The sequence below is a fragment of the Eschscholzia californica genome, unplaced genomic scaffold (assembly GCF_041429995.1).
Source record: "Eschscholzia californica isolate CP2 unplaced genomic scaffold, dmEscCali1.0.p SCAF_5, whole genome shotgun sequence".
Lineage (NCBI taxonomy): Eukaryota > Viridiplantae > Streptophyta > Magnoliopsida > Ranunculales > Papaveraceae > Eschscholzia > Eschscholzia californica.
The window spans coordinates 7,905,735-7,929,088 of record NW_028238472.1 but is presented as its reverse complement, the minus strand read 5'-3'; the positions used below and the strand labels follow the sequence as shown (position 1 = coordinate 7,929,088).

The 23,354-nt window shown below is 36.4% G+C and overlaps 2 long non-coding RNA genes and 1 pseudogene across 2 annotated transcripts; all 3 read left to right on the top strand.

Annotated features, from left to right (window-relative positions):
- Positions 1-1,443: 1,443 nt before the first annotated feature.
- LOC147536750 (BRI1 kinase inhibitor 1-like) lies at positions 1,444-10,902 on the top strand (annotated as a pseudogene).
- A 459-nt stretch (positions 10,903-11,361) lies between these two features.
- On the top strand, positions 11,362-14,799 carry LOC147536749 (uncharacterized). The gene is made up of 3 exons (XR_015224830.1): positions 11,362-12,000; positions 13,474-13,534; positions 14,417-14,799. It is a non-coding gene; the product is annotated as an uncharacterized LOC147536749 (long non-coding RNA).
- A 6,352-nt stretch (positions 14,800-21,151) lies between these two features.
- Positions 21,152-23,037, top strand: LOC147536748 (uncharacterized). The gene is made up of 4 exons (XR_015225835.1): positions 21,152-21,221; positions 21,483-21,527; positions 21,606-21,650; positions 22,448-23,037. It is a non-coding gene; the product is annotated as an uncharacterized LOC147536748 (long non-coding RNA).
- The last annotated feature ends 317 nt before the right edge of the window (positions 23,038-23,354 follow it).

Below are 23,354 nucleotides of genomic sequence, written 5' to 3'. Positions count from 1 at the left end.
AAAGCACTCTTAGAGAATTTGGCCCAAGTCAAAGGAGGACCAAGTCAATTTGACTAGGTTTTTGGTGAAAGAACAAAAGGAAAGCAAAAAATCTGACTTAGGGTTTTTTGGTATCTTCACCAAGTGCAAGTAGAGGGTTTATCAAGAGGCTGGAAGAGGGAGAAGAGGGGGGCGGTTTTGGTTTTTGAAAGGGAGGTGGTTTTTTGCTGGGTTTAGTGTGGGTGGATTGAAGGTTTTAGTGGGTTGATGGGTTAGGCTGGATTTGGTGGAAGAATGGCTATTTGGGAAATTCAAATAGGTGGTTTGGTAATTGCATAAAGGTGTGGATTTGAAAAGAAACAGTAGGTGGTTTGGTTGGGTTGGTGGTTATAAAAGTGGGTGATTTTGGAAGCACTTGAAATCGTGGTTTTGAAAGGATTTTGGAGGCGGTTTCGGTGAAAGAAGAAGGCTGTTTTGGCTGGGAAGTAGGGTGCGTTTGGCTTGATTTCTTAGCAAGAAAACCATTCTTCTTCAAGGGTCTGTTTGGCTACATTAGAGATTGAATTTCCAGCAGCTTTCAAACCCCATTTTCTTCCATTTTCTCTCTTGTTCTTCCATTTTTACTTGTTCTTTATCTTATGCAACTACTCCAAAAGCATATTAACTTGTGTTAAGTTACTTTTTTCAACTCATTTTGTGATTCTTAGTGTTTCAAATTATAAAATCATGTGTGTGGTTTCTTCTCTAACTTTGAATCTCGATATTTGCTTGAACATGAGTAGCTAGTCAATTTGTTGAGGTCTAGGGATGAAATCTTGATGAATTTGTGATTGTGTTTGTGATAATTTAATGTGTTTGATAATAAATTGATGTTCTCTTATTTCGATTACTTGTTTCAATCGTTTTTCATGTGTCTTATCAAGTACTTCGCATAGTTAATCAATTAGGCAATGTGATCGATGATTCGGTTTTATTCGTTTAGGAAGTTTATTTGACTAAGTATTATCTCCGGACATACGTAGTGCTTATGAACATCCACCTTAGGAATCGAGACTAGGTTTGTATCAATCCATTCGATTAGACCGTACATAGTTGTAGGTTCACCACATCGGATTCCCGGACCTCGACACTTCTCTCACTTGTTGTTCCCGACTCTTGTTCTTCCGAACTCTTCTTTCAAATCTCTCTCGCCCTCTTACATTGATATTTTAGTTTGTTTTACTTACTTTATTTTCTTATTGCTTATTCGATTATAAACCTCACATTATCTTCGTTTATTTCCGCTTTTGTCTAAGTAAGCCTTTGATATCTAAACTGACGAATAAGACCATTCGATATCCAAGCTACATTCCTATCCTTGGATCGATCCCGGCTTTGCCGGATTACTACTTGATACCTCCGCTTGGGTGTGCAACCTTTCGGGTGCATCATCTACTGATAGAGATCCGAGAGAATATAGGAGAGATGGTTTCTCCAAAAATAGTGGCCAGTACTAGTTGGCTGTTATGTGAAGACGATACAGTGTATCGTGAGAGAGTGGTGAACATTACCTCGCTGCTTGAGATGGGCCCACATGTCCGTGAAAACAATACAGCAGGTAGATCGTTACGGGGTCATCGGTTATCTTGCGTCGCGTTACATTGAATCAATACCTTAGATAAATACCAAAGACGTCCCGCTTCTGCACAACAATGTACCGAGATATCATTCGCACCATCGGATTTCTCCACGTCCTCGCGCTAGATCCGCGCCACGTGTTACAGAAAGATTTGTGTTGACCTCTACCAAACGGATTTTGACTCGACTTTGACTAGCTATATTTCTCTCATCCAAACTCCGATTGGACTCCCGTTTTCGCTCACGAGTTCATCTTGAACTCTAGTTTCATTCGACTATCAAAATAGACCAAACTACCAGTGCACCATTAACACCAAATTACTGAAATGCCCCTAATGTGTCAATCCCTTGATTTTAACCGTTTTTTCGCGCTCAATTCCATAGAAGACACCTGACAAGAGAAACAAGTAATTCATGAGAGTAACTGCTCGAAATGGACTAACTAACCTGAGTTAAGAGATTCAGATGGGACATTTTCATGTCTCATCACTGACCGACCTCGGATGACCATGGGTGAATACCGACGGATGTATGGAGTCGGTCAGACTCGTGATGGATATGGTATTAGGGATTATGAGCATGAGGGTAACCAACCTCGTAAGAGTCTTCGAGACTATCGACAAGAATTTGGGATGACCACACCTTCATTTATGGATTCATCATTTGATGATAACCGTAGTTCTATTAGTATTGATCAACCACGTCGAAGTCTTCGTGACTATCGACAAGCATATATAGACGGTTCATTTAGTGATGGCAATTTCCTACTCGATGATTCCACTCAAAGAGTTGAGTCTATGTATATACATGAAGGTAGTGAAGAAAGGACCATGGAGACCATTAACCCGGATTGTGCTATTTGCTTAAATCATTTGACCGAGTATTGTCCCATGATCCATGTCCCGCGAGAGTCTTCGTCTAGTTATACTCATGTGCCTTATTACGTGGAGACTTCTGAAGATATTCTCCAAGCATTTTTAGGGTACCAAATTAGATTTAATCGAGATGTAACAGAGATTACGGAACGGATTCTCAAAATTGTTGATAAAATTGAGTCGGAGCTTATCATCGACGAGGAAGGGGTTTGCGCACCCCAAACTCAAGAGGAGACTATGAATGATGGTGAGGGTAATACACCTAACTCTAGTCTTAAGTTAAATGTCGAAGAAGCTCCTGATAGACCCTTTGAGCATGAACTGAACGATGACCCTTATTGCTCACTCCCTCGACCATTTGTCATCTCACCGTGCATCGACTACATTAGATTTTGATGTTCAGGATAATAGCTCTACGAGCAAACTTGGGAATCAAACAATGTTGAACTTTCCAATCTTTAGCACTTGTGATTATTTGGATGGGTTATGTAGAATGGAAGGTGTTATGCCTAACTTTGAGGCTCCCGATGCCTTTAAGGACGTCAATGACATAGTAGTTAGAGACATAATGGATAGTTTATCGGACCATTTACCTAAGGAAATTACGGACATTGACTTGGTCCCCGAGCCTATTGCATTACCCTTAGAGTCTAATTCGACCTTCCACATGATCTCAGACTTGGTTGTCGACCCCTTTTGGGACACTTCAGACGTCTTCCCTAGCATGTCTATGGACTTAGTGGATATTCTATCCACTAAGCTTGAGGCTGACTTTTTGCCTTCGACTGACCTCCTCTCCCTTCACTTATATGTCGACCCTTTTGATGACTTTATAGTCGTCGCCCCTAGCATTTATGCTAACTTAGTGGACCGTGCATCCACTAAGTTTGGGGATGGCTTCTTTTCGCTTTTCGTCTCACTTGCACGTTATAGTTTGTACATAGTTGTGAGATGATTACCATGTGTATATAGTTTTCTTTGGGTTGACCACCAAATATTCTGTCTCTTGCTTTATGATCGTTAAGCCGACTAAGATGGTCTTTGATGTTTGTGGATAACATCTCTGGAAACCCTCCGCGAGATATAACTCGTGTTCTTGTGTGAAAACAAGAGAATTAAAGGCTAATTGCATAGTTTAATGGGACGTACTAATGTCAAGACATGAGATGTCTGAGATTCCTCTTATACGACATTAGTAGACACCACCATAAACCTACAAAAGGTGGTAGTATCCTCATGCCACCTCTCGCTGAGAGCCGTGATAAGAATCCGGTCAAGTTTCTGGTAAGAGTACTTAGCGATTTGCAGAAGTCCTGATGCTTGTACCTTCTCACGAACTACTTTACACTCGAGTTCTAGGTCCCAAACATGTTCCTTCTTTGTTTCTCGTATAGTTTTATTTTGAAGGGCCCCCATTAGCACACCAGTTGCGTGATTATGTAGTTTTAAAACGGGACGTACCTACATAAACGTAAAAGTTACGTCTAATGAAAGTTAAAAATATATCATTATATTAAATTAACATTGACAAGTGCGAAAAAAGGAAAAACATACACGTACCTCGCCGTTCCAAATCATATATGCAACATGGTTCTCATAGTTCTTGAGAATGCTTCGGTCCGTCGGCTCATCTGGAATTGGAAAAAGATCATTCGGACCAATTGTCACCTGTTGAGATGAACCTGCTTGAGTGGTCGAGTCGTCGAATCTTTGCTTCTTCCTAACTTCCTCCTTCCTCTTTCTCTCACTTACAGTTTGTGCGACACGTTCAAACAATGACTAAAGGTACCTGAAATAATAGGATATATAAATAAAAGCAAACAACATGAAAAATTGACATTGGGAAGCTACTGGTGCCATACGGTGGGTTAGGGGCGAAAAAAGAGCAAAAAACAGCTCGAAGCCACCGAATTATTACACAGTAGGTACTGTGCATAAATACGGTGGGCTAGACCATTGGTTTCACATTTGTCGGCTCGACCTAGCCGAATTCTTGCACAGTACTACTGTGCACAAATTTGGTTGGAACGAGCCGTAAGTTGCACTCTTTACGGCACGATCCCACCGTAGAGTGTCATTTGAACCCTTGCGGCCTGATGCGAACGCAAGGTGTTCTTCGAACAATCAAAACTGAATTTGGGGTTTGTCTGATGTAATTCAAACAATAATTGAATAACAATCATGCAAATCCATGAAACACAAAACACAAAATCAAAATCAACAAAATTAAACCATAAAAGGGTAAGATTCTAGGGTTTACCTGAAATAATTAGGGGTTTTCTTCCTCTCTTGATTTTCACCCTCTACCAGACGTAGTTCACTTCAAAAGCGGTATCGAACTTGTTTGATTCTGTTGAAATACATCAAATGAACTAGTATTTAGACAATTGCTTAAAAACCTAGGCTAAACCCTCAAATTTTGGGTGAAACAGAGATAGAAAGAATGACAGGTAGAGAGAGAGTGATCTTTGTTCGGTGATGAGCGGGATATAGAGAAAGAGATATAGAGAGAGGGACTTTCGATTTTACCTGACTTGTGAAGATGAAGGGAGGTTTTAGGAGCTTTTTGCCGTGGTGGTGGTTTATGGCTTCTGGTCTATTAATTTTGACCTAACGGCGTTAACTTTGCCGTTAGGTCAAATAAATAAAAGGGGCTGCTCTTTTGTAAAAGGGCCCCTATAACCAAAACACTAAATATGGGGGCCGCTTTTAACCGAGGGGCCCTTCTAACAAGAACGGGGGGCCTATAAAATCTCCATACTTTGAATAATCTTACAAGAATGGTAGTAAATCTATATAATAAAACAGAAGGGAAAAACGATGACTAAAACCCCCCACTTTTGATAATGCGTTTACTGAAACCCCCCACTTTTATTAGTAATTACTGAAACCACCCACTTTCGTTAGATTTAACGAAAAATTTGGGTTAGTGCTTGTCTATTTACTTAACTGCCCTTAGTGCTTGTGTATTTACTTAACTGCCCATGTGTTAATTCCCAACGTTTTTTTGTTTGTTTGGAAAATGGGGCGCCTTCCTTTGAAATGAGAGGAGCTTTTATCACAAGCCCCCTTCTCCCTTACCCAAATTCCCGATCAAACCAGTAAGGGAAGAAGAACGATCAAGGCTCAATGCTCTCCCTCTCTCTAACGATTCGAATTACCAGGTAATACAACTCTCCCTCTCTCTCTATCTCTCTCATATCCACACCCTCACTCCTCCCTTATCTCTCAACACACAACATTCATAGAGAGAAACCCCATAAAGAAGTAGCTCAATGCACACATAAAATTCATCTTCTCATAGTATTCTTCAACGCTATGATCAACAACACACAAACCCCATTTCAAAAAAGAACATAGAAACCCATCAAATAAAGGAAACAGAGAGAAAAGAAGAAGAAGGATGATTGTTAAATGAGGCAGAAAAATCATCAAACCAAGAAGAAAAACATAGTCTACCATCATCAACAATAAACAAGCAACAATTTCCTTCATCGCCACCTTCATCTACTACTTCTCCTTCTCATGAATTTTCTTTCACAATTTCACTCCATTCTTCCTCTTCAGCTGGTTTCACACCAACTGAAAGGACCAAAGCTAAAACTTCAATCCCACCTTCATCTGCAATTGACTTATCCTCTGCTGATGATATCTTCATCCATGGACATCTCTTATCACTCCATCTTCTCTCTCACCTTCCCATATCTCCTCGCTCTTCCTATCAAAGAATTATTTGATGATGGTCATCAAAAACCCACCACCACAACCACAAAAACTACTACCCCCACCACAACCAACATCAATACCCTTGGTAGTATCACTGAAGATGAGAATAACAAAGGAAGAACCAAACCGAAGCCTTTCTCTTTTTTCGGGTTTTCGAAAAAGAGAAAAGGTAATGAAAATGTAGAAATAGAGAAGGAAGAGGAAGAAGAAGATAAGTTTCAATATGAGTCAAATTTTGAAGAGGTATTTGAAAATGGTTAGACCTCTCTTATTCTATAAAGGTGGAAAACCAAGAGGAATTCATTTAGTTTGAAAAGAAATAAAAAAGATTTATCAAGAGGGAGAGAAGAGGTGAATTTTCAACACAGGCATCGATGTGGACGTCTCCGACGAATAGTGGCCTATTGTTGGTATCGGGGTTTACAGATTCGATTCTTGACAACAGATCATATGACACTAAAGATTATATAAATATAAAATGAAAAATTAACTTATCTTATTTGATGATCGAGGCGAGTGGTCACTCTTTCCTTAAGACAATCATGTCCCCGCAATATGGTGCTAACGGTTCTACGGACACTTGTCTCCCAAGATACAACGATCGCGTCGTATAGAAAGAAGCACTACAATTCTATACGCTCCATCGAACTTTCCAATTACTATACTCTCATTGACGACTCTAGACTACTCAACTATTGTTTTCAAAAACTTGATTGAAACAGTTCAAAAACTTATATCTAAAAGAGAAATCAAATTGAGTATTTATAGAGTTACTAGTGACTCTACAAATCCACAAGATATCTCTCTCCATTTGGGTTGTGACTACCCATAACTTGTGTCTTTTCACAAGTAACCATTAGATTTAATTTCACTCAAATAAAAAATTATTTATACCATAAATAATTTTCCAACAATCCCCCACATGAGTGAAATTACCAACAAAAGACAGACGACACACAAACACATGACAGACAAACATACATATGAGAGCATAACAGGAGGTACCATGCATCGGGAGAGATAGCTTTTGGCTTTGAATCTTCCGTAGTGAATAGATACCGGGTTTACAAGGACCTTAGTGAACTATGTCTTGAACTGGGTCCTATGAACTGTAAACCGATGCAGTAGCTATCACACATGACATTCCTTGTAACCTTGAGTTCTCGGTTGTGTTCATTTCGGCCTTGAACATTCTTGGGATTCATGAGCGCTTTAGAGAAGTCGGCCATTACGACCTTCTCACGGAACCGGCACCAGTTCACACTCATATAGGTGATCTCCTATTAAAGGTATCCTGTTATACCCCATTTAGAAAAAAGATTTCTAAACTATAGGAATCATTAAAAGATAACCTTATCCTCTCTTATTACAGGCAACACTGATTCATCCTAGGAATGGGTAAGAGATAAATCTCTTTCAGTGTTACTGGCGAGTCAGGATATAGCTTCAGTTGCCCTTTGAACCTAGATCGTGGGATCTCCAGTCATCTAGGTAGGGTTTCACCATGCCTTTACTCATTTACTTTAGGCGTTTTAGCCCCATTCCCCTTGATGATAATTGCTCGCAATTGACACACCTTTATCTAATTGGATCCTGTTAGGTTGTCGTTCAACTTTATATGCATGCATAATTGATTCACAATTTCAAACTGTATAGAGCAATCATTTAATGGTAATATTATGTCAACGCACGTACGATGACTTATCATATTCCATATTCGAACATCCTTAAAGAAATTCATTTTTCTTATGTTATCTATTTCAGTTGAAATACACACCTGCTATGTGGATTTCGACAATTGATCGGACATTCATTTAGTTTTATTAACCTAATACGCTGGTATACTTTATTTGTAGTCTGCACCAAAACAAGATATATATCTTATATACCATTCTCGAATTAATCAAAATATTCTCTGGTTCCAACAAACAAATCTTCAACATTAATGGGAAAACAACTATGACATATCATATCTCCACACTTCCCCCACATTTTATGACTAAAGCGAATTTATCATGAAACAAAACTCAGAAAACTAAAATTGAGTTTAGACTTAAATGTCCTCGTACAACACGATTTTTGATAATCCACTCTTTGCATGAGAGAAACCATTATATAATTTACCATAGGCTTAGACTTTGTGTAAAGCCATTGCCCAATAGTATTTGGCATCTCAATAAGACTTAAATTAGTCATTTTTTTTTCAACACAAGAATGACTACTGAACTTAACAAATCGTCCGAAAGCAAAGAGTGATCTCCATCATCCAAGACGTTAAGATTTCTAGGCATACAAATTCTCTACATGAACTTATATGACATTGCTTTCTGAACATTGTGAGAAATATGATCTCATAATAGATTTATGTAATATATCTAACAAAAAATGAATCACCCCCACAATTTCCAATTATCAAAGAATTGGCCTCACACAATTTGATGAACTTCACTTGGCATCCGTACGTGCACTGAAGTCTACCTCCATGTAATACGTCAATCATCAAGGCATCCGAGGATCCTGGTGTAATATTACATGTCTCTACGATTCTGCCACAATGGCGCGTTGAGCCTCAACTATTGTTTAGTATTCATTAAACAACACCATAGATAGCTAAACGAATAAACTCTCTGTTTGGCATTTGATAGTTGACACAGAGAGGATGGACCAATAAAGTTGAACGGCCACCAATTAAGACATAAATGCGCCAATTGAACCTACACATTTAACCACATTTAATGTCTACTGAGCACCTCCTATCATGATGATTTTCTCCTCCTTTTAAAGCTATAGCTATCTCATTGTATAATTAAATGACTGAACCCAATATTCAAGATCATTTAAAACGCATCTAAAGAGAACGAACCCAATATACAAAATGATTGTTTTGGCCATGGTTTTCTTTTCATTATAGTATCATATGGAACAAGTGCATTTTGCTGTCCCGTTGTGCTCGTATTGCTTTCACTCTTCACACTAAGACAACTTAGTTTCTGAATAATTTAGTCACTTCGATTTTGGTACCCCTTTAGCCTTGAGGATGGACCGAGATCAAAGTTCCACATAATGAGATCATTTACACAATAGTTCACTATTTAAGTAGTGACCCTAGTTACCTCCATTTACAATCCATTTACAAACAACCAATCTTCAGTGGTTTGATGGCAATTCTGGTAATGGAAGTGGTGATCACTTGATGTCTCCTTTTTTCGTATCTCTTGTAGAGACTCTAGAGAACATCAATGACATGAGAATTGATTACGTTAACATCAAATTATTCCAACTTCGATAATGCAATCTCAATATGAGAAATCAATCTCAAACAAAATATCATATAAAAACAATTACCCCGGCCATTTAGAGTATGTGTACTAATATGGCTTTATGTGATCCTCCTTTATTGTTGGGTCCATGAAAGATTTTGTGGCACATCTTTGTTGTCGTATTTCTGTAGTGTGAAATATACAAACTCCACATTTGCACCGTAATGATGTGTCACTCGATTTTCTTCCAACAATGATAAAGACTTCCTTCCATATTTTTTTTTTTCTGTATTTCCCCTGCATTTGTAGTAGTAGGCGGTAGGCCTACTGTTTCATTATAGTAACCCAAAGATACTGCTCTCACATCTCTTTGTAAAGATAAGAAGATTCCAGAAGTCATCATCCAAATGTTGCCCCTTCCGTTTCAGTACTCACCCTTCACATGATGGTTAATTGTAAGGGAAAAGAAATTCACTAATTTATGACCCTCCTTATTCTTGTTTCTCCACTTCTTTATGAGGAATAGTCTCATTGTCTAGGGCTTCCAAATTCGGCAGAACAAATCAATAACTGGAGGACTCTTGACTGGTTGGGGAAAATTAATTAATGCCAGTCATAAAAGGGTGTGAATCCATAAAATCAAACTCCAAATAGTAACATACTAGTGACCGAAATAGACTTACCCACTAAACTTTATTAACTACAGTACTTACGAAGTTCATATTGCATCGTGTCTATCATGCATGGGATTATTTGTCAAGAAAGGATTTCAAAATCATACAATGATTGTCTTAAGATTGTTGGTATCGGGGTTTACAGATTCGATTCTTGACAACAGATCATATGACACTAAAGATTATATAAATATAAAATGAAAAATTAACTTATCTTATTTGATGATCGAGGCGAGTGGTCACTCTTTCCTTAAGACAATCATGTCCCCGCAATATGGTGCTAACGGTTCTACGGACACTTGTCTCCCAAGATACAACGATCGCGTCGTATAGAAAGAAGCACTACAATTCTATACGCTCCATCGAACTTTCCAATTACTATACTCTCATTGACGACTCTAGACTACTCAACTATTGTTTTCAAAAACTTGATTGAAACAGTTCAAAAACTTATATCTAAAAGAGAAATCAAATTGAGTATTTATAGAGTTACTAGTGACTCTACAAATCCACAAGATATCTCTCTCCATTTGGGTTGTGACTACCCATAACTTGTGTCTTTTCACAAGTAACCATTAGATTTAATTTCACTCAAATAAAAAATTATTTATACCATAAATAATTTTCCAACACCTATTACTAACAACTCCAACAGAAATTCATTCTTCTACAAGTGAAAGTTCAATGGAAGAATTACAAAGTGCAATCCGAGCTGCCATTGCTCACTGTAAAAACTCCATTTCAATTAAGGAAGATAACATTCAATGCTAAAATTATAATATATATAAGAAAGAAGAAGAAATGAACGCATTACCAAAAGGCAATAAGGACTGAATTTTATGGCTACGACATTTAGAGGTAGGGTTATCGAAAAGAGTTTGCCTTGGGGATTTGCATGGGTGTGGGTCTAATGGTTTTGATGGAGGTTTTGATGGAGGTTTTAGTAAGGGGACAAGTTTGTTAGAAAAGGTGGGGATTTCAATAATTACTAATAAAATGTGGGGATTTCAGTAAACGCATTATCAAAAGGTGGGGTTAAGAGGGCAAGAAAGTAATATTGAAAATATCAAAGTTAAATCTAACGAAAGTGGGGGGTTTCAGTAATTACTAATAAAAGTGGTGGTTTCAGTAAACGCATTATCAAAAGTGTGGGGTTTCAGCAATTCTCCCTTGGGAAATTTTAAAGGGCAATGTGTTTTTTTGTGTTTTTTTGTTAGGGGCAATGTATTTTGTTCCTAAGACAGGGTCAAAACAAGTTGACCCGTAATGGTTATAGGCAATGCTATCTTCTATCTTCTCCGGCAAAACTTGGGGACAATTCCGTGCCGACCATCTTAACTAAAAGAACCATCTTAACTAAAAATCAGTTCGTCCTTCTCCCTTGAATCATCTCTCTACACCTCCCTTCTTCTTCTCTCTCCACCACTACCATTTCAATCTCTCTCTCTCTCTCTAAAAGACTTTGCCGTGCATAATTCATACCCATTTCCATGCTTTCCTAGTGAAAATATCAGCCACACTCAGTCACCTCAAAGACCTAACCTTCATCAAATCCAGCTTCAATACCCTTAAATCATCTATCACAAATGATATTAATCCTCATCTTGATGGAAGTCATCTCTTTAGGGTTTTGTTGTACAGGGTGGTGATTCGAGATGAGAAAGGTCCATTACTAGAGAGTTGGTTCAATTCCTAGAGTTTCTCAATAGGGTTTCAGTAAAAGGGAACATATTTCGTCAAAATCAATAAAGAAAGTGCTAACAGGGTCAAACAGAACCTAGGGTTATCGTCAATAGCAATCTACGAGATCTGGGTAGATTTTCTCATCTGAAATCTTAGGGTTTAATTTTATCTCTCTTCTTCTCTAGTGTAAGTTTTTTTTCTCACTAATCTTCTTATATAATATTTTAATTTTTATTCATAGTTAGGATATCGATTTAGTGATAGGTGTTTTTGTATGTTGTTAAATTACCAAGAAATTCTAACTCCTGATGGATTATTGAGAATCCTTTTAACAGTTTCTCTTTTGTCCAATCTTTTCATTATGATGTTAATATTTTGTTTGTTTTCGTTATTAGCATGAATTTGACCATGTGTTATCATCTCCATCAAATTATGTTGTGAAAGGGTTCAATTTCATTTTCTCCAGTTTGTTCGTTTGTTTGTGAACTCTTTGTGCTTATGAATTTGTTTAACTCAAGAAATTTAGGGTTTGTTGATAATTCTGAATTAGAGAACTTAAGGTTTTGTTCTTCAACATGAACTTAGGTTTGAAATGAGTTTCTTAGTTTAATGAATTTAGGTTATAGGGTTTTGTTTTACAACAATACAGGAATAAATTTCTAGATGTTAATAAATAAACAACATGAATTTCTTAGTTTGTTGATGTTTAATGGATCGTCGTTGTGGTTTATAAGTTCCGGTCATGACAGCAAAAAAAAGGAGCCAAAAACTCATACGTCACTGTTAATTTAGTGTTAGGTTCTAATATGAGGGTTGTTTTCTTCTAAATGATATATTGGTATGACTTCCTAGATAAAACATGGAAATTAAAGGAGCCAGTATGGCAGTATCTGGTATAAGGCACAAAACTATGGTTACGATTCATAGTGATGCATGGTTGATTTTGGTTGCTATCCTTTTACGTACTGAAATTTCAGTGCAAAAGCAAAAGAATTATGTATATCGGTTAAGACGTTTGATGGTTATTAGTTTCATAACTTTTAATACGTGTACTTCTTGGTTTCATTCTTAGTTTCTTCATTTCTATAATTTTTTCATTCTAAAGTTGATTTGGTTAGTTAAAGCAAATGTTAAAGCCAAATGTTCGGGGCATTGAGAATCTATACACTTCTCTGTCTACTTCAGTGATGACTTAGAAAGATAAATCACTCACACTCCTTCCTGCTCCGGCTTACAAGTCCGGCAATACTCCTCACACTCATGAATCCATAATCATTTTCTTTATCTCTCTTTCTTGAACCCTAATTCTGATTTTGGGTGCTTGAACAAATTTCTTACTTAATTTCGAGTTGTTGGGAAATATGATATCAGAAGAGTAAAGTAGTCATGGGAAATATGATATAGAAGATGAAGAAACTAAACCTGGTGAAGATCAAGAATATGAAAGTGATGAGATCGTTGACTTAGATATTGAACTTAAAGTAGAAGTTTTTGAACCTGATAGTTATGAACCACAAAAAAGTAAATTTCGAGATCACCTTTTTTTTAGCCTTCGATTATGTAATGGAAGATTGTTGATTTCTAACCAAAAACATGCGAATTTTGACGGTAGTTATGTATCACTAAATTTGGTTTCTAACCTTTTCATTTCCCTTACAGAATGATATTATTCTGATATGCTGAAATGCAATGCAGTATGATGCACGAAAACCATAAACAGGTAACCACTTCTCGGATACCATTATCTGTATATAGCACGAAGAAAATATATTTAGGAGTATTTATGTTTGATAGATATTTGATATGGACAGCTGAACCGAAAATCATTTTAATTTCATTATTTCTCCATAACAAATATCACCAGAGATTGAGATTGTTGAAGCAGACTTTAAAATCTGAAGATTTTGAAATGGCAATCATGACAAATGTTACTAAGGATTAATGCCTTCGCAGTTATGTTTACATAGCAATTGAGTATGGTGATATGGAAAAGTTGCAGAGATTTGTAGAGTTTGAAGGTTGTTCAATTCTTCAACCAAATGGGTTGTGTTACGACACTTTGCAGTGGGCTGAGAGGGAGAGAGAGTGAGTCTAATACTAGCATGAATATAAAATTACTCAAATAGCAAGTAAAGAAAGGAACTTGGATAGGGATTTATGGTTACAGATTTTTTTTGTAAAAAAATAATCAATTTGTATAGGTAATTAGCATTTAGTGGCAAAATGTACTACTGTCTTGTGAATCTAATTGATCATTTGATATGTTAGATGAGAAAGAGAGTCAAGAAAATTGAAAATCTAGAAGTTCTCGCTTCAATTTTTAGTATTGATATGTAAAACGTAAACTTTTATAAGAAATAACTTTTTGAGGATTTTTCACACGGCTAAATTTGTATCATTTTTTTTTTACTTTTGTCTCATTTCCATTCGTTATGAATTTGTTCCCTGAGATCTAACATTTGATTCTATATAATATTTTTCTTAGGATTTGGGTAAGGAAGAACTGATCTTAATCTAGGATTTATGTGTTCATTAGTTATGACTCCATGGTTAATTATGATTGTTGTTGTGTCTTAAAAACAATTTGGATTTTGTACTCCAGGATGCTTTGATGCTGGGGAGTAGGGTGTTTGATCTTTTGAGGAAAAATGGAGAACAAAAATGGAGGTGGCAAGGCAACAAGCCATTTACTCATCCTAATAAAAAATCAAGGTTGGTCCCATGAATACAATGTTTGTTGTGCTATGTGTTTTTCCTTTTGATCTCAGTGGATTGTCTGTTCGAAGAAGAATACATTAGTAGTGGATGAAGTTTCAAAACTAGCTCAATTTTCTAATGAACACTTAATATTGCTTCTTTAAATTAAGTTGATCTTTTCTTTATGTGAACGACAACTATATGAGTAGAACTTTTCTGCTTTGGCTCTATTGTATGTGAATTTTGTGTTGAATTGGTTTTATACCTTCTATTAAATATGGTTTATTGTAGAGATGCATTCTGGATATTGATAGTTAATTGTTTTAGGCCGCGGCTTTGGGGAATAAACAAAAGTCTCGGGGGAATAATGGTTTTGGTCAAAACGAATTGACTTCGCGGACATTTTCATTTTTGATCCGAAAATTGGATTTCTTACTTTTTGGTCCCTAATCTTCATCTCCACATCTTTCTCTTTCTCACACTTAAACTCTACCGGACAAGCAACAACAAAACCATAACAGACAGCAACAACAAACAACAACAAGCAATACTTGACTGATTTAGCTTCATTTATATCTATCTCCATATTCTTTTCCTCCATAACCATCTTCCCCTCTACAACCACCAAATCCCCATCTTCAGTTTCTCCCACATCTTCTTTTCCCTCCTCCACCACCATCTTTTCCAGATTCTCAATTTTTTCCACAACCTCCATTGTCTCCTCAACCACCACTTTATCCGAATTATCTTCTTCAACAACTTCTCTTATAACCTTTGTTTCCTCAATCACCACCGTAGTCACCTAAACATCTTCCTATACAACAACCACCTTTACCGGCGGTCGGAGGAACCTCTTCAGCTAGTGAATCATCTTTAACTTGATTACTTTTTTTTTTTTTCTTCTGTAGGGGAGTTCGGTTCCGACGATTTCAGATCAATCTTATCCTCAGATGGACTCACGTCACTCGTCGGAACCTCTGATTCGACTACCTTGTCTTCTTCAACAACATTCAATGGACTACCTGCTTCTTTGATGCTCGCGTTGTAACTCTCCTTGCCGATGGTTTCTTTGCCGCACCGCCTCGCTTCACTCTAGGAGGCATCACTCAATACAGAATTAGAATTTCGGTTCTTGAGAATAATGAAGATAGAAAGATGAAGGCTTTTGGAGGAATTTGGGGTTTTCTTTGTTTATTCTTGATTGATTGCAGAAAAACTAGGGTTTTGGCTGGAGGAGAAAGAAAATTATTCATGGAGCTTTGGCACTAGTAAGAGATTTCCCTCTTTTGAGTGAAAGGAGCAGATTAATCTGATCAATAACTTAATCAAACCCATAAGAACAAACGATGTAAGCTAGGGTTCGTGAGAAAGAGAAAGGAGCAGCAGGGAGAGAGAGTAAGAGATAGAAAGAGAGAGAAAGATGTGGTGATGAAGATTAAGGACCAAAAAGCAAGAAATCCAATTTTTGGACAAAAAATAAAGTTGTTCACGAAGTCAATTCGTTTTGACCAAAATCTTTATTCCCCAGAGACTTTTGTTTATTCCCCAAAGCCGCGCCCTTGTTTTATATGGAAAACTTTTTTGATTAATTGGTGACCTCCTTACTTTAAATAAGGCAAAGACTTCTTTGAGATGAGCTATCAACCAGCTTCCATAACAGAAAATTTTCAAACTACGTGAACAAATATGTCACAATAGTGAAAAGAATTTGAACAATTGAATGTATATTGATATAGATTGGTAGCACATGACTGGAGTTTAATATGGTTTGATAAACAATTGTTGTGATGGCTGAGGTGGTGAGATGGGTGGATGATAACGATAAAGAAATATGGTGTTAGAGAGACAAAGAGACAATATAACATCGCTTACTCAATCCATTTCGCCGGATATGTTTGAAACTCAATTCATTTCGCCGGATATGTTTGAAGAAACTGTCCGTGCCCTATGGGCACGGGCTATACCCTAGTGTGCATATATCTTACCTAGTCTTCTTTGTAATAAATCCATATTTTACAAAGGGGAATTTTATAGGCTCCACCTTTCCACATTAGTCATTTGGGCCTGTAAATGTGCCCATACAGTATGAAGTGGTGGCACCTGTAGACTCTAGTTGTGACTTGTGAACAAAGTTAGATATGCTCGAGTCTCATACCTTCATCTTGAATTTGTGCAATGAAGTCACCGATGCTTTGTTGATTGTGCTTCGGCAAACTTCTATGATGGTGTCATGGTGTGAGTATCACTCTCTACTGTACACCTTGTCTCATGACTTCCTTTATACAATCTGAATCACATAATATAAATCTGTTGAATACCACTCAGACTCGAAACATATAAATCATAGCACATTTAGAAGCAACTTATAGGGAAGAATTTAATCCGATAATACTATGGTTTTCTCAACAAACACTCTTTTAGCGAGTTTTAGTCTCATATTAAACAATTATGTGGTTGAAGATTCCGAGGCCTCAAGCAAAATTTTAAATAGGCCTTTTGTACTGACGTATGAAAGCAAAAGAACAAATGTATTTTGATCGGACTTTCAGGTTAAACGTAAATAGAGAGAACGAAAAAAAACCTCATATCAATTTTTGGATTCTAGGTTAAAAAAAGTGCGCCCGAATAGTAATCGAGATCCATTCCTAAAAGTAAATAATTTTTTGGGGTATTTCCTTAATAGCCCCCAAATTTGTGACCGATTTCCTTCCTACTCCCCTACTTTGTCAAAAATACCCGGATGGTTCCCTTTTTCAGATTTCGGTTTAACACCGTTAACTAGTCATCATCTCTCTCACATCCAACTCATCGCCACTCTCTGCCACCTCATCATATGCACCGGCGAAGGTCGCTGGGCGGTGACCTTTAAACATTAAAAAAAAATCTTTTTAAAACTCTCTTCTTTATCTCTCTAAAAAAAAATTTCTCCCTCCTCTCTCTCTCTCTCTTAATATTCTGGCGAAGGGGGTTCCCTTTCGCCGGAGAAACCAGACCGAATCAGGTTTAAACAACCAGAAAACTAGACAGGAATCTGGTTTCATCAACCTGAACTCGGTCTAGATCAGGTCCAAAAACATTTATACGTAGAAACGTCAATCTCGAGGATTTTTTCTAAAATGACCATTCTAATCTTCTATATATACCCAACCCAACCCCTTTACAAACTTAGGTTTCTTTTCATTAAAAGTCAGACTCATTACCAAAATGGTTTCTTCGTTCGCCTTTCTCATAAGGCATGTTTCATACGATTTTTCCCTCTTTTCTTCATTCATCTTGTTCGTTAATTTCATCTTCTTCATTCATCTTCTTGGTTGGGTTTTCAAGTTTCGGTTTTGTTTTTGGTTATGATTTCAAAACTAGATCCGAAACTATTTCGTGGTTGTTTTCCCCTAGTATTTGTTGTTTTTCTTGTTATGTACTCACCACCAATGAGATTTCTTTTTGTTGTTCGACCATCACTCTTTTTCATTGTTCTAATTACCTTGAAGCAAAATGGAAATCATGAAGTGTAGTTCATCATTGTTTGGATTAAACTTTGTGCATTTTCTTTTTTTAATGGATTATCAATATATATAAAAATGTTGGTTTGGGTTTATAGTTTTTTAAAATACTAAAAAGTAGAGATTCAATATTTTTCCTTGTTTTCTCTCTCATGAACTCTGTTTTTTTTTTATGAAAGAAAATAGCATTAAAACTCCAAATATACAAAGTGTTTATAGTAGTTTATGAACAAAAGAAGGTACAACATTCCATATTTTTTTTCTTAAATCTTCTGCTCCATTAAGCTAGCGCATCTGCCTGGATGTTGCTTTCCCTCGGAGTAAATGTGAATATAATTTCTTCGAACTTGTCCCTAAGAGCGACCACTTGTTTCAATATCTTCTGAGATTGCCAATGAAGTCCATTGCTTTGGCCATTAATGAACTGAATTACTGCTACATTATCACTTTCTATATGAACATGGTTTAATCCCAAATATATTGCCAAATATACTTCCCCAAACCTTTAAATCGTCCTTAGTCCAGGGTGATAAAGATCTTGTTCTGATTGGATCACTTTTATTAGTTTGATTATATATATATATATATATACACACAATATGGAGTGTTTTAAAGAGGGAGAGAATGAAGATTACACAAATTGTTCTGACATGAGGTTTATTCAAAATTTGGCGTTGCCGATCAAATTCTTTTTGTTCATCATCTTGTTCAGATAATGAACTATTTCTAACACCTACAACTATTACAAGATTAGTACTCAAAACCCATCAAAGGCAAATTTTTCCCTTCTACCTTCACTTCAAACCCATCTTCCATCTGTGATCTCTCTTTCTTCATAACTACCATAAAACATGAAAACCCATGGCTAGAATTCCTTCTTCACTCATCTGGAGTTGTTCTACTTAGAGGGTTTCCTGCAAATACTGCTTCAGATTTCCATGAAGTTGATGAAACTTTTGGTTATGAAGAATTTCCTCGTGTTGATGAAGCTACTTTTATGAAAAATAGTTGGCATGAACTTCTGCCACTTATATTTCGTTGTGTTCCTTCTGATAATCCGAGTCTACAGGAATCAAGGCCTCTGGCAATTGGGTTTGTGATTGCTCTTGCTACGACAAGCGTACGAGCACCAAACGTGATGAGGAAATTTCCTCCAGTTATCAGCAGGTTGTTTGCTATATTAACAAAGCTGTTACTTGATATGGAGGATGACTTTTTTGGGAATCTGACTTTGCTGTGGAGAATTACTTCTTGGCTTTTCATCCTTATGGAGGGATTCAAATCTCTTTCTCACGTTGTCTTCATAGGAGCTACGACTCGACCAAAAGGCATTGACCAGACTTCAAGATTCCGATGGTTTGATAAGGAAATTGACATTGGTTTGCCAGATGAAGTTGGACGCGTCGATGTTTTTCGCATACATACAACGAACATAAAGCTTGCTGCCAATGTTGACCTGGACAAGGTCACAACAGTAATTTATTGTTGATACTCCATAACGGTTAAATTTTTGACAAAGAAGCATCTCGTCATTGAATTCTTCGACATCACACTCCAAGATGATGGAAGATGTAGAAATTTATTTGACGTTTATTCCCTACTATCGGTTTGGCGAAATACTCCACGTCCTAGGTTTCAGTTTACAGTTAGTGAGTTGGTCCCTTTCTCTATCCTTCGGATTTCACACACTGTTCCTGCAAAGTGGGAATTACGAATCGCCATGACGGGTTCATCGTATGCGGGTGCGTCAAATCATTTTCTTCTTCGAAACGGTTCGGGACGAACCTTCTGGGGAACGGGGAGCTGATGCAGGCGCATCTAAGACGACCCCACAAGGCCACACGACCATGGCCTAGTCGGCCAAAGATTAGCAGTAAGAGTCCTAATTTAAGTATGATTCATAATGAATCTAGGTTTAGGAAGTTTCATTATTTCAGTATCTTTATTATTTAGGAAAGTCCAGTTTGTGTCTATCTAGGAAAGTTTAGTAATCTATAAAAGGAGGTTCAGTCTTTGTTTATGATTCATATTGAAGAGAAAATCCCCTTGAGTTTAATAAAGTTTTCAGTTTTAGAGTTATTTAATCTTTCTTTCATCGTTCTTCGCTTTACTTTTATTGTTTACTTTTAATTCCGCTGCGTCTACATCAATATCTCCCCATTTGGTCTTCATTTACATAAGAAACAACAATTATTAGTTTGATTATATATATATATATACACACATTATGGAGTGTTTTAAAGAAGGAGAGAATGAAGATTACCCGAATTGTTCTGACATGAGGTTTATTCAAAATTTGGCGTTGCCGATCAAATTCTTTTTGTTCATCATCTTGTTCAAATAATGAACTATTTCTAACACCTAGAAATATTACAAGATTAGTACTCAAAACTAAAACTACTAATGACCATAGTAGGAGCGACTTGGAATCTGCAATTGAAGCTATAATGTTGTTCACCTTGTAACAAAAACAAATTAAGATCATATTGAAAACCATTAGCAGACTTATATCATAAAATTTAAGCTCATTTGGTATGAAATAAAAATTTGAATTGTTCAAATCAACAATTTCCTTAATCTCTAATATTTTAACAATGCTATTTTAATATAATTTTCTTTCTAAAAGGTAGACAAATAAGATTTTCGATATTTCGTAGTATATTTAGATTTATCTTGATGCAATCGGTTATAGATTAAATGCATATTCCGTCTTATTCAAAATTCATTATGAAAAATAAGGGGAGTTCTATAGACGTTCAATGTTATTGCTATTGGCGCTTCATGCAACTTTATTTTATGCTGGAAGGGTTTAGGAGTAAAAGGTGTCTGTAGAATAAAAGTAGGGCGCCTATAGAACCTCCTTCATGGTTGATATCCACACCTGGATTGAGCCCACTCTGACCTGGTACGTGAAGCATTAAGGAAATTAAATGGATGGGTATAAAATGAAAATGTGGGTGGGTATAAAATAAGTGAAATAACAGAAGCTCTTTTAATTGAGTTGACCGTTAGGAATCACCTTTACCAAAATCAAACTTAGCCGTTGGTCATAGTTATAACGGCTATTTCCGTTTTTGTGTTTAATCAGGGGAGTAAGTACTCTTCTTCTATCTGAAAAAGCTCTATATATCATCATCCGTTGCTTCAGTCTTTCTTTCTCACTCTAAAACATTTCTTCCTCGTTTTCTCTCTCCTTTGAGATCTATCTAGGCAAGTATTCTTCTTTCAGATTTCTTTCTCATTATTCTAGGGTTTCTTAATCTCATTCTTCTTCTACTTCTTCTTTCTTTATTCTTTAATTTTTCCTTTTTTATATAAACTGTCAATCTAGGTTTGAAATCATTTCTTCTTCTGTAGTCATTTCTAATTGTTAAGAACTTCTTCTTAACAATTAGAGTTTAACTCTGATTGTTAGTCATTTCTAAATTGAAGATCAAATTTTTCTCACTCTTTTCCCCCTTTTCTTTGCAGTTTGGGCTATTTGAAGATCCAATCAACCAACTCTAAAGCTTTAAGGTAATTGGACGACTGCAGAGCCTTTTCTTCTGAAAATTGAACTTATTTTTCTCACTCTTTTCCCCCTTTTCTTTGCAGTTTGGGCTATTTGAAGATCCAATCAACCAACTCTAAAGCTTTAAGGTAATTGGACGACTACAGAGCCTTCTCTCTCTCTCTCTCTCTCTCTCTATATATATATATATATATATATATATATATATGTTGATTGGTTTAAGTGTATTAGTTGATCTCTTCCCTTCATTTTGTTAAGAATTACTAATCCATGGTTTTTCTTTCAGTTTAAAAGTTTAGCAAAATCAATCCCTGTTTTTATCTGATTCTCTTCAAATGAATCACCAATTTACAAGTTTTCTGAAATTCTATTCTTCTTGATCTCAAACCTTTACTTGTGATTTTAGATTTTCTTTCTTCATTCTATGGGATCTCACACTCTCTCTCTCTATTATTGTCTTCCTACAATTGATTTAGAAAAGCAATTGATTTTAAGGTTGTATAATAATTGAAGAGTTTTTCATTTTGGGTTCAACCCCCTTCAATCTAAAGATGGATAGAGAGTCTGGTTTGAATTTTAGTTTGTGTGTTTCAATTGGATCATGACTTCCTCCTCCATTATAGATGTCCTGGATTATTATTCTCTTTTTCTTTAGAAGTCCACTTTCTTCTGGTTTGAACTTGCTGCCTCAGACTTTTTAGCTTGTGTTTGTACTTTTTAGCTTGGGTTTCATGATCTTTTGATTATTCATCAAAGTGAAACAATTTGAGACTACTAGTCCATCAAAAGTCAAAACTCACTTATTCTCCTGCTAAAGAAAAACAACAGAAACTAATTTATGTTTTTTTTATATGAATTTCAGTTCTTGTGGGCATTTATTTGATCATTGGACCTAATTTATGTTTTCTTATATGAATTTCAACAGAAACTAAAATGGACGTTAAAACACTCCAGAGGCACATCCAGGTACTTACCACTATGACTACCGTAAGTAACCTGTTCTGCACCGCCATCTTCGTCGGTTTAGCACTGACTGATCCCGCCCCGCACAATCTCCAAGATGATGACATCTGCAACGTTGGGCTAGACATGGTGCGGAAATTGATTTTATACCAAATTATGGCATTCGGCTCATTTGTATCTTCGACCCTACTTGCTCAGACGATGGTTTCTCGGATTCACAGTCGTCTTAGTTGGGGAGAGGACCGAGTTCGCGAAAATGGCAACGGTTACAAATATGTAAGGATTACCATGTGTCTGTCTCTGGCGGGGTTACTACTAGGATCAGTTTTTGTTATACTAACACTATACTGTACTATTCAACTTAAATTAGGGTCAGTGTCATGTAAGAGTGCTACTACCTCTTTGGTGGCAGTATTATCTCTTGTTATATTTTTCCCCCCTGCTATTCTGTTTTATTGTATCCAACTTCTAGGTGAAATTATGTCTTGATTATCTAATATTATTATGTGTAATTTTAATTAGATGAATTTATTTTCTCTTGTCTTCCTTTTACTTTAGCCTCCCCTCAACATTAATTTGACATGCATATTTTCTAAAGAGAGAAAGCTTTTATGTTCTCTATCTTTTTCTTGCTTTTATTTTCACAACAAATGAAATTTAATCCAATGAAGCTTAAAGACAAAAACCACAAATAGTAACTATATAACAAACAAACCTATAAATAGGTAGATGATTTGAATTGGAAAAAAAGCACTAAAACCCAAATAAATGCATCCTAAGTGTTTTTGGATGCTATCTCTCTATGGTCAATCTAAAACAGTTTTTATCTCTGCAAATTGAAGTCTTCCATACATTTTAGTGGGTTTTCT